Genomic DNA, 12,008 nt, shown 5'->3' with positions numbered 1-12,008 from the left:
ACAACACTCCCACGTTGGCGTTTCCTCGCCCCCTGGGAATTGGCTTCCACTTCTCTGATGCCTCTTAACTTGCCCAGTTAAAAAGACCAGTTCTGGAGCAGAAAGACGTTGTCAAACGAGTTTGGCCTGAGGAGCGTGACCGAGATGCGAGGATCCTTTAAAAAGGAAGGATTGAAAGAAATGGGGATGTTCATCTTGGAAAAGAACCCCGTAGGGATGTAATACCTTTCTTCACTTGACCCACGGGACGGACGAAGTAGGAGCTGGGGGGAGCAAGAGGGCACAGGCTAGTTTTGCTGTAATGGAAGGAAGCATCTTTCTAGGAACTATAAAGTAGTGGGTAAAAAGCCCACGTTCTGAGCTCTGGCAGCTCCGGGGTCATACCTGCGTCACACTATGGCCCTGTGTCCTTAGGCCAGTTATTTGACCTAAGACGTGGTGGCCTTTTGTGTAAAATGGAATGCATAATCGTAAATAAGAATATGCGTATAAAGTGACTTTGACAGTGCCTGAGACATAGTAAAAATTTAGTAAACGTTAGACTCTATTTCTAATGACTGGCACAGGTAGGATTATCTCCCGTTTATGGATGAGGAGGCCGAAAGCCTGAGACGTAAATAAATAACATTTATTTATTAAAATTGGTGTTAAATAACATTTATTTAATAAAACCATTTAATTTATTTTTTGTAATTTTTCCATGGGCCAGACCGTGTTCAACCTACTTGAGGCTACAGCACAGAGAAAGTCAAACATGAATCACTTCTTTATGATAAAGTGTACTTTCTAATGAGGGACCTGGGAGATTATCAAGTAACAGATGTATAAATGAGGGAATTTCAGATAACAATCAGTACAGCTGGACAATAGAATAGGAGAGTGTGATTAAAAATAATGATGAGAAGAGGGAGTGGAGTCTTTCTGAAGATGTGACATTGGAGCCTAGTCCTGCATCGTAAGGAACCTACCTGCACAATGGCAGTTCCAGGTCACACAGAGGCCCAGAGGCAAGAAAGAGCTAAATAAAAGAGCAAAAATGAGGCCAGTGTGTACCCAGCATAGGGAGCACAGAGAAAAGTAGTAGGAAATAAGGTCAAAACAAGTATACAGGGGCCAGATAATAGCCTTTTAAGCCACGTCCAAGGGTTTGGACTTTATTCTAAAAGTCATAGGAAGCTATTGCAGAATTCAGGTTGATGCATGTAAGTGATGTGATCTGATTCACATTTTTTATTTTTTTATTTTTATTTATTTTTTTAATTTTTTTTTTTTTTAAAGAGGAGTCAAGGATAACTCAGATGTTTTTTGTTTTTTTTTTTTAAATTTTTTTTTTCAAGGTTTATTTATTTTTGGGACAGAGAGAGACAGAGCATGAACGGGGGAGGGGCAGAGAGGGAGACACAGAATCGGAAACAGGCTCCAGGCTCTGAGCCATCAGCCCAGAGCCTGACACGGGGCTCGAACCCACGGACCACGAGATCGTGACCTGGCTGAAGTCGACGCTTAACCGACTGCGCCACCCAGGCGCCCCTTTAATTTTTTTTTTTAATATTTATTTATTTTTGAGACAGAGAGAGACACAGCATGAACGGGGGAGGGGCAGAGAGAGAGGGAGACACAGAATCGGAAGCAGGCTCTAGGCTCCGAGCCATCAGCCCAGAGCCCGACGCGGGGCTCGAACTCGCGGACTGCGAGATCGTGACCTGAGCTGAAGTCAGACGCTTAACCAACTGAGCCACCCAGGCGCCCCTCACATTTTTTAAAAAACACATTGGTTCTGTTGTGGAGAATAGATTAAAGGGAGCGAGGGCAAAAATGGAAATAGAGCAGGTTAGAAGGCAGTTGCAGTGAGTAATGATGGTCACCTTGAGAGTATATGAGTAATTGATTAACTTGTAGGCACAGGGCCAGAAAATTGCAAAGCCAGTAACATCCAAGCATCTTCTGACTCTTTCCTCCTCCATCACAAAAACTTCAAGGTGCTCTGCTTCTATAAATTTACTTGTATTAAGTCTGAAAATCTTCTTCATCTCTCTCTACCTTTGTTCCTATACCTCATTGTCAGGACAAGACCTGTTAAGTTTCTCACAACATAGACACAAACCCCATGCAAACGTTGGTGCCATTGAAGCCAACAATGCATTCCCTTCAACCATTTTGTTTTCTCCAGGCACCCCTTCCATGTAGCAACAGGTAACCGTATAAATATGTCAGTAATAGTGTCTTTGTCTTGGCATCTATTATTTTGTTTTGTAATTGCAAATGAAACTATTCCTTTCCAAGGTACAGTAATCTTGATAGTAAAAATGGTGTTGGCTGTAATTCTCACGAGTCTGAGTGTGCTTGTGATATTGCATAAATCATTATGATAACTAATGCTAAGTAATGAGTTCTACCGTGAATGGACTAGGAGCACCTCAGGGCAAGGTTAGTACAGCCGTGTTTTGCAGGTAGAGGTGTTGATTACAAACTGAAAATATTAGGGGCTGGGCTGACATCTCAGATGTGGCACTTCTAATGTGTAATATTATTCTTTAGCAGTGAGTAATTAAACCTTGTGAACGTGTTCTAGTTAGCTAGGATCATGTTCAGTTTTACATAATACGTAAAATTGGTTGTTATACAAACTATTTTGTGGGGTGAGGGTGAGCAAATTGCTTGAAGGTGGGAAAAGAAGGAAAAAATGGGAAAAAAATAGATACCATTTGATAGTCATATATTTTAACCGATTATTGGTTTTCAGGCTTTGTGAAGACTTAAAGATGATTTTTTTTTGTTAACTTTTTAATGTTTATTTATTTTTGAGAGAGTGAGAGACAGAGTGTGGGAGGGGGAGGGGCAGAAGGAGAGAGGGAGACACAGAATCTGAAGCAGGCTCCAGGCTCCAAGCTGTTGGCACAGAACCCAGCGTGGGGCTCAAACTCAAGAACTACGAGATCATGACCTGAGCTTCAGCTGACTAAGCCACCCAGACTCCCCAAAGACTTAAAGATTATAACGATGTATTATTTTAAAATTTTGATTTGTAAGTACATTTTTTAGTATTTTTATGTATCACATAAATTATGGAAATTGCTACTTAAATCTTAATATGTTAGTCACTGAGCTGCATTTCTTAGCTATTTGCCTAATAAAATTACTAGATCCATTTGGCAATGTGAAACACCTAGCAAACAGTTGTTTATTTCGTTGCTACTTATTATAATAATTTCCTCATACCTAAAAGAGGAAAAGTAATGTATTTCAATAAATAGTGAGAGCAAATGAATTATAGTTTGCCTGAGAATAAGCTGGGTAATCACCGTTTCCAGTGATTGTGCACAGTGATGGCATGAAGTTGTCTCAGTAAGTCTTAACATTCTAGTTTCTTATTTCCTGGCAGCTTCCTTTAACCCACAAGTTTGAAGAGCTACTCCATTTAAAAGATCTTGAATAAGTTTATGTAATTGACAGATCAGGTGACATGAAACAAATTATTCATCTATAGAAGGCATTTTTTTCAAATAATATTTATCAAGATCAGGGCCAGCTTCATGGATAGGTCACCTGTGCAGTCTAAGACCCCGCTTTTGAAAGGACACTTTGCCCCAAGTAGATGGAATGACATTTTGACATAATTCAGGCTTAAGTCCTATCAGCCTATCTGGGCTAAGCAGGGTTAAAGGCAGAGACAGAAAACCAGGGAAAATGCAAAAGCAGAGAGCCCAGTCTCAGGAGGTAAGAGGGAAGAGACAAGGCAACAGGCAAATTCAGGTCTCCTAATAATAGTCAGGGTATATGAAATAATATCAAGCAAAATTCCAAGCTCCTCATCCTAGCCCATAAGACTCTACGTCATCTAGATCCTGTCTGCTTCTTAAACTTCACCTATTTCTCTCTCCCCATATTCACTGTGCTCTAGCCACACTTCTTTGTGTACTGTAAACACCCCAGATTTATTTTGCTGCCTCAAGACATTTTCCTGGAATACTTTGTCCCTCAGTTTCTCTCCTGGCTGACCTACAGTTTGGATCTTAGCTGGAATACCACACTACCCAGTCCAAATCAGCCCTCCTCTGTCCAGTCACATTTGCTCATGTCACCTTTGAGTATGTGATCCCCAGTTTGCTTTGGTGTTTCCCTTTTTTACTGTTTTTCTCTCAACACTAGAATGTAAGTGCCACGAGAGCAGGGACTGTGGCTTGTTCACCGTGTTATCACAAGCACTTAGCGTAGTGCACCTGATTGTACTGGCTAAGTGTTTGGTGCACGAGTGCATGAATGAAAGCAAATAGAAGGCAGTCTGGTAGCATCAGGAAACTTCTGAGAGTAGTGAGCTGTTGCTCTGATGAAGCTCTCATGTTTCCAGAAGATTGGGACTCCTCCTTTCAAGCAGTTTTCCAGTGTTTCCCACACGGTTGGTCTGTGTGTTAAAGGCAGATGCTATGTGTCCACCCCCAAGGCCAATGAGTAGGATTCCTGAGCTGCTTAGATTCTTGAAAACAAAACAAAACAAAACAAAAAATCACTGGCAGTAGTAGTAGTGCCTGTGGGTACAAAATAAAGACGATAGTAAAATAACTCTCTTGGCCTTTATATCTTGATTTCCTGAAACTTTCATGTTACTAAAATTTTTTTTTTAAATATTTATTTTTTCTTTGAGAGAGAGAGAGAGAGAGAGCACGAGCAGGGGAGGGCAGAGAGAGGGAGACACAGAATCTGAAGCAGGCTTCAGGCTCTGAGCTGTTAGCACAGAGCCCGACACGGGGCTTGAATTTGTAAACCACGAGATCATGAATTGAGCCAAAGTCAGAGGCTTAACTGACTGAACCCCCTAGGCACCCCTCATGTTATTTTTATTGTAAAGTTTATTTTTATATATTTTGAGAGAGAGAGCAAGTGGGGGAAGGGCAGAAAGAGAGAAGGAGACAGAGAATCCCAAGCAGGCTCTGTGCTGTCAGAGCATAGCCCAAGGCGGGTTTAGAACACAGGAACCCTGAGATCATGACCTGAGTGGAAGTCAAGAGTTGGACACTCTATTGACTGATGCACCCAGGCGCCCCTTTTAAAAGATCAATTAAGTAGTCTGGCCCAGGCAAGGGAGCCATTCCTGATTATATAACCCTAGGATTATTTAAATACTAATGCTTCTCAAAGAATCTCTGCTGTGGTAAGGTATAGGACATTTTGCCACCCCGTTTTTTTGTTTTTGTTTTTGTTTTGTCTATTTAAGTGTAATACTGAATCTATAGGTCTGACTTTACAACAAGACATATTTGTGTTAATATTTTAACATTAGCTCCAGCTAATCTATGAATAGTAAGCATTTCCAACTCGTCTGTCACAGAATCCAAATTTTTAAAAATTATTTAACATTTTTTTTAAGTTTATTTATTTATTTTGAGAAAGAGAGCAGGGAAGGGGCAGAGGGAGAAGGAAAGAGAATTCCAAGCAGGCTACGCACTATCAGCCTGGAGCCCAACTTGGAGCTCAAACTCATGAACTGTGAGATCATGACCTGAGCCAAAATCAAGAGTCAGTCACTTAACTGACTGAGCCACCCAGGTGCCCCCCCACCCAAGATTATTTATTCACTAACCAGCGTCATCATTCCCTCCTTTTCTCTTGAAATAACTACCTAATGTAGAATTTCACTCTCCAAGTACTTTTTTTCCTCCCCTTCAATTTCTTACAAATGACCTGATTGCCGGCTACCCTATCCCATTCATAGCCCAGACCAGTCTTAGAGGTGCATGCATGTTTTAAAAAGAAAGTCCTCCCCTCAAAAAACTGTGGGGGCTTGTAGTTTAGTAAGCCTGGAATAGAATTTGTGATTCATAGAACCAAAGAAGAACCATAAAGATCACTTTATGAGGGGGCGCCTGGCTGGCTCAGTTAAGCAGCTGACTTTTGGTTTTGGCTCAGGTCATGATCTCACAGTTCGTGGGCTCCAGCCCCGCATCAAGCTCTGTGCTGACAGCACAGAGCACAGAGCCTGCTTGGGATTCTCTCTCTCCTTCTCTTGGTGCCCCTCCCTTCTTCCCTCTCTTTCTGTCTCCAATAAAATTTAAAAAATACATAAATAAAGATCACTTTATGAATGGCCTTGTCATTCTACATATGGAGAAACTGGGGAGTAGAGTGGTTCAGTGTCTGCTCCAAGCCCCTTGGCTAGTGGGCAGCAAACCCAGATATCTTAACTTGTAGGACAGTCCTTTTCCCAGTGCAATACACTTGTAAATATAAAACCAGTGGCAAGGAGAATTCCAAAGTGTTTTTTGTTTAAATGGACTAGAGATGGTTAATATGAGGAAAAATTAACATTAAATACTGTTTGTACTGTGAGTTTCTTTGCTATAAGTCTTACTTCTTTCTAAAAACCATAGCAGGGAGAAAGTGTCTTTTATTTTTACTGCTTACCAATTTGCTTACAAAGGAATAGTTATAGAAAGTATTTAAAGGGTATAGCCAGTTCTCTGGTATCTACCAGGTCTATGTTATTTTCTCTTTCACCTTGCAGAATTTTTTGATACCTTAGCAAATGGTGACAAAAGAAGAGCATGACATGAAGGGAAAATGACATTAAAGGAAACTTAAGTAGAAGGGGCTAATTTTCAATTAGATACCAAGAAGGGGCACTCATACCAGATTAACTGTTTTGATATTTTTTTCTTTATTATCAAAATAATATATCAAAGTATGTATCCTGTGTGTGGAACATCCAGATAATACAGAATAATTTAAAGAAGAAAATATCAAATACCAGTAAATACAAAATAGTAGTAATTTCAACTGTTGGTCATTATTGTTTACCTTTTAGCGTATATTTTCCATAAATGTAATATGAAAAGGTGAAATAATTCTTTATATTCTGTTTTTACCCTGCTGTTGTTTTTCAGATACTTACATATTGGGGACTGCTTTCTAAATCAACAAATATGAAGGAATTCATCTGTATAAACATCTTTGATGATTACGTAGTCATTGTATGTGGATAGATGGTATATTATCTAACCAGCCATCTGTTTGGATATGTAGGTGGTTTCTGATGTTTTGTCATAGTCTATATAACTATTCTTTGATGGTATACATGAACTAATGAATATTTTCACGTGCTTGCCGGATCACCTCTTGCCACCCATAGAGTATTAAAGGGACCTAGTGTCCTGCCTTTTGTAGGCAAACCTTGGACTTGGATCCGGGGATCCATTGCTGGTATCCTTTCTCCTCAAATTTCCTCATGCATAATGTATTTGCTCTTTCATTTTTTTTTTTTCTAATCCTCTTTTTCTTATTGTTCATAATTGTTTGTTAACTGAGCTAAATTTTCACTTTTGAGGAATATTTTACAAGTATGGCTATAAGCCATACTTACATGTCTTTCTTAGATAGTTGTGACCTTAGTCATATCTTCCTGTTTGAACATAAAATCACGGAGTGCCCTGTGTGTTCTCATTGTGCTGTCTGGAATCTGGTTACTTTATGTAGTGTGTGAACCTGAGAAGACAATTAGATTGCTAGCCTGGAAAGGCTAGCAGTGTGTGTTCTCTTCTAAGAGCCTTCCTGAGCTCCTTTCTTCTCTTTTGTTTCCTCGCTGATAACAGAAGCCTAAGCCCTCACCCTCAGTGGTGAACTAGAGATCCCAAATCAGTTGATCCAGACAATCTGGTGATCTTCAAAGACACATAGATGTATTTGAGGCCAATAGCTTCTGATAAATCACCTTCCTTATTAGGTGATGCTGCTGATGGTAGTGGTGATGATGATGATAATGAAGGAGATGAAGGGACTGTGTGGGCTTACTATCAAGCCCACTAAGCCCACCCATGCCTCCTTCATTGCCATCACACCTCATCCTTCTTCCCTTCACCCCTAGTTACTTTTCACTTCAGAAAAAGAAATAAATGTCATTACAGTTCTTTTCTAGCTTTTTAAATACTTTGAAATAAATAGTAAATGTTTTAAAGGCATTAAATTTACAACAAAAAAGATTAAAATACCTAGAAAATAATTAAATAAAAAATATGTGAGACCCACATGAAAACAGCTTTACACTATATTCATATTGAAACACTACAGAAGATCACAAAAGATTTCAACAAATGGAAAGACATACCAAGTTCTTGGGTAGCAAGACTCAGCAGTATAAAGATAGTTACCAATGCTTCCTCCATTAACTTTTAAATTTAACATGATTCCCCAACAATTGGCATTATTTTGTTTTGTATTTTTAAATGAGATAATGAGATTTTGAAGTTAATGTGTAAAACAACCAAAAATAGCCAGCAAAACGGTTAACAAAAGAAGCAACGAGGGAAGATTGGATTTACCAGATATAAAACATATATTACAAAGCCTCCATCACTGACATAGGCTAACAAATGGGCCAGAAGTAGGCCCAAACATTTATGAGTTTTGATGTATGCTGAGGGTCTAATTGCAGATCATTGGGAAAAGATGGATTATTTAATAATGTAGTTGAGACAACTGAGTGATCTTGGGAGAAAATAAGAGTTGGATCTCTACCTTACACTGTACACTAGGATGGATTCCAAGTGGATCAAAGATTTTTAAATGAGATCATCAAAATACTAGAAGAAAATATGAGAGAGTTCTTTATAACTTGAGTATATAGAACTTACATTGGACTTAAAATCCCCAAATCATGAAGGATTGATAAATTTACTCATAGGCTTTTGTATGACAACAACAACAAAAATCCATAGCTAAGAACAAAAGGAGGAAAATATATTTGCAATTCTTAGTGCAGACAGAGGGGATAGTCTCCCTAGGATGTATGAACTCTAGAAACTGGACAGAAAAAAGCTAACAATGAGTAGAAAAATTGGCAAAAGATATAAAAATACAGTTATATGTGAACTATGTGAGATACAAAATGGTTCTTAAGCATAAAAAATGTTCAGCCTCACTCAGATTTAAGATCTTACAACAGGACTGTCAAAAATCCAAAAGTTATATAATACATGGGGTATCAGACACTGTTATTAGAGGGATGGTAAATTAGGGCAGTTGATGATTGAGGGCAGTTTGGCAATTTATTTAAAAATATCAAGTGTGTATAAATGCTGATTTTTGTGAATTTGTCATGCAGATGAATTTGTGCACATGTGATGTGACCTGTATATAGAGTTTTCATTGCAGCATGTTTATAATAGCAAAACATGTGAAACTACTTAAATATCTATCAATAAGGGTATAAATAAATATGGTCCCTCCATAAAATGGAATGCCATGCAGCTATGAAAATAAAAAAGAATCAGGATGCTTTGTAAAAATATGGAAATAATTCCAGGTTCTACATTAATTAAAAAAAAACTAAACAAAATTTAAAAAAGGGGGGAGCGTTTGGATTCTGTGTCTCCCTCTCTGCCCTTCCCCTTCTCATACTCTGTCTCTCTCAAAAGTGAGTAAACGTTAAAAAAAACAAACAACTAACAGGTTGCACAGCAATGCTTATGGCATTCAGAACTACTGCATACATCAGAGAACCTATTTATATCATGGGTTTATAATCCATACCCTCAGGGATAACAGCTGGATGCTTTGTGCCTGATTGTAGCTAATTTCTTAGTCAAAACAAAGGCAAAGGAATCAATATTTGTTCATATTTGTTTATGCATAAAGGAGCTAACAGCATTCACAAGAAACAAAAACAGTGGGTACTTAAGTTATGTGGAAATGGTGTGGTGATAGATAGGATGGATATATACATCCATTACAAACACCTCATTGGGATTTTTAACTTTTTAAAAACTAAAAGACATACTGTTTCATTATCAATATTATGAATATTCATTCAACATTGCAATTTCATGAAGTTAATATTTACCATATTTTCTACCAGATGTTTTTATCCTTTTTTACCTTCTTTATTTTTGGTCTAGTAAAAAGAACTTGTTTTAGAAAGTATTGAATGTCATCTCTTTGGGAATATAAATTACTAAGTCTGCTATTCACACATATTTATCATGGGCAGATTTTTTATCTCATGAGATTTTTTTTTTTTAAGTTTATTTATTCTTGAGAGGAGGGGAGAGGCAGAGGCAGAGGGAGACACAGAATCTGAAGCAGGCTCTAGGCTTGGAGCTGTCAGCACAGAGCCCAACACGGAGCTCGCACTCACAAACTGCAAGATCAATAACCTGAGCTGAAGTCGAATGCTTAACCTACTGAGCCACCCAGGCACCCCCATGAGGTTTCTAGTTGTGTAGAATTAAAACTGTTTTGATCAAAGTAAAGCTCTAATTTAAGATTTCTGGAATGGATTTTTTGCTTACAACAAGATTCTTTCCTGCAGTGTTCCACTTTCTCTGCTTTTGCTGACCTAACATTTTCCCTCTTATGAGTCACTAAACTAGAAAAACAATATATTTTTCTTGAATGGGTATATTTTTAGTAAAAGAATAAGAGTATTTTTCTTCTGTGTCATTCATTAATAATGTGAAGTTGTGGGGTGTGTGTGTGTGTGTGTGTGTGTGTGTGTGTAACATTATAGAACCCTTGTTGGTTGAGAGGCTTGCTAACTTCTAGAAAGAAAGGAGTAGGGAATAAATAGAAGAGAGGGAATGAAAAGGCACTTTATGATATTTAAGCTTTAAGGATATGACAATAGATATCTTGTTTGTTTAAAAAAAAAAGCCCGCCGTTTGGATGGATAAAACTAAACACATTTCTGTTAGTTTAATCAGCAGTAATATCTCCATATAAAAGAGACAGCATAGGGGCACCTGGGTGGCTCAGTAGGTTAAGTGTCTGACTCTTGATTTCCACTCAAGTCATTATCTCACAGTGTGTGGGTTCAAGCCCCAAGTTAGGCTCTGCATTGACAGCAGGAAACCTGCTTGGGATTCTCTCTGTGCCCCTCCCCCATTCTCTCTCTCTCTCTCTCTCTCTCTCAAAATAAATGAACTTAAAAAAATAAGAGAGAGACAGCATATTACTACTGTTAGTACTCCTATATTTTCAGAGAATGACACTTTTCTACAAATTTCAGTTTCCCAGCATGCCATAGTGGAAAAATATTGGGTTTGGAGCTAGACAGAACTGGATTCAAATTCCAGTTTATAACTAGTTAACCTTGTGGTCATGGACAAGTCACATAGCTTCTGCATGACATTTTCATTTATGTAAATGTCTTTCATTTATGTAAATACAAATATGTAATACCTGCTTTGTGGGGCTCCTTTGAGGGAGTATAAAATCCTCCAACATGGTGCCTGGCCATATTGGTGTTCAGTAATGACAACATTCTGGGCAGGCTGGCCTTCCCCCATGCTTCCCCAACCCCCTGTGTGCGCTATCAGAGCACTTAGCACCCTCCTGATGTCTGTTTATTTGACTGTCTCTGGAGATAGACTGTGCTTTTTAAGCTCACCTCGAGCACTTAGGACACTGTCAGGCATGTTAAGCGAATAAAATAATTTAAATACTTAAATTTCATTTTAATAATTTAAATAGAAATATTTAAAACTGCCTTGTTAAGTATGACATTATATGAAATCTGTTGTATAGTTTAACAGCGACATAGCCATTAGACGTGGGTATGTTTCATCACCTGGGGACCCTGTGTCCAGTAAAGACAAACCACCACTAGATGGGGATCTTACTCACTTTGGCTTCATTTTTCTGCTGCTTTTGATCTGCATGTTTCCCCTCTTCCTGTTGCTTGCTACCACAGGGACTGTGAAAGTTGAAACAGGATTTTAACACCCAGGCTAGTGGAACAACACTATGTTAGGTTCCCAGAAGGTGTTTGGCTCTTTCTTCAGGGTCTACTCAAATTATTTACAGCAGAATCTGTGATTTCTTCATCATTCAATGGTTAGTGAAGGGCTGGGATGATCCCCTTGATTTTAGTTCTCTGCCTCAGTTTTGCTCTTCCTAGAACTTTGGGTCCCCAAGTCCTCAGCCTGTGTGGGATTCTGCAAGATAGTTTTGCCCTGCATTTCTGTCCAGCTGTTTCCAAGGCCAGAATTTTGCTTTGAATCAGTTACTGGTGTGCTGAGTTA

The 12,008-nt window shown here is 38.6% G+C and overlaps 1 protein-coding gene across 9 annotated transcripts in view; it reads left to right on the top strand.

Annotated features, from left to right (window-relative positions):
- STXBP4 (syntaxin binding protein 4) overlaps nucleotides 1–12,008 on the top strand; it is a 182,102-nt gene that overhangs the window by 340 nt on the left and 169,754 nt on the right. The window contains exon 1 of one of the 9 annotated variants that reach the window (XM_047832840.1): nucleotides 6,882–7,013. The exons of the other annotated variants lie outside the window; for them this stretch is intronic. The gene's annotated coding sequence lies outside the window, so the exon portion shown is untranslated. Of the gene's footprint in view, nucleotides 1–6,881; nucleotides 7,014–12,008 lie in introns of those variants that run through there. 9 annotated transcript variants of the gene reach the window in all.

The sequence above is a fragment of the Prionailurus viverrinus genome, chromosome E1, assembly GCF_022837055.1.
Source record: "Prionailurus viverrinus isolate Anna chromosome E1, UM_Priviv_1.0, whole genome shotgun sequence".
In the NCBI taxonomy this organism is placed as follows: domain Eukaryota; kingdom Metazoa; phylum Chordata; class Mammalia; order Carnivora; family Felidae; genus Prionailurus; species Prionailurus viverrinus.
This window is presented reverse-complemented; position numbering and strand designations above follow the sequence as displayed.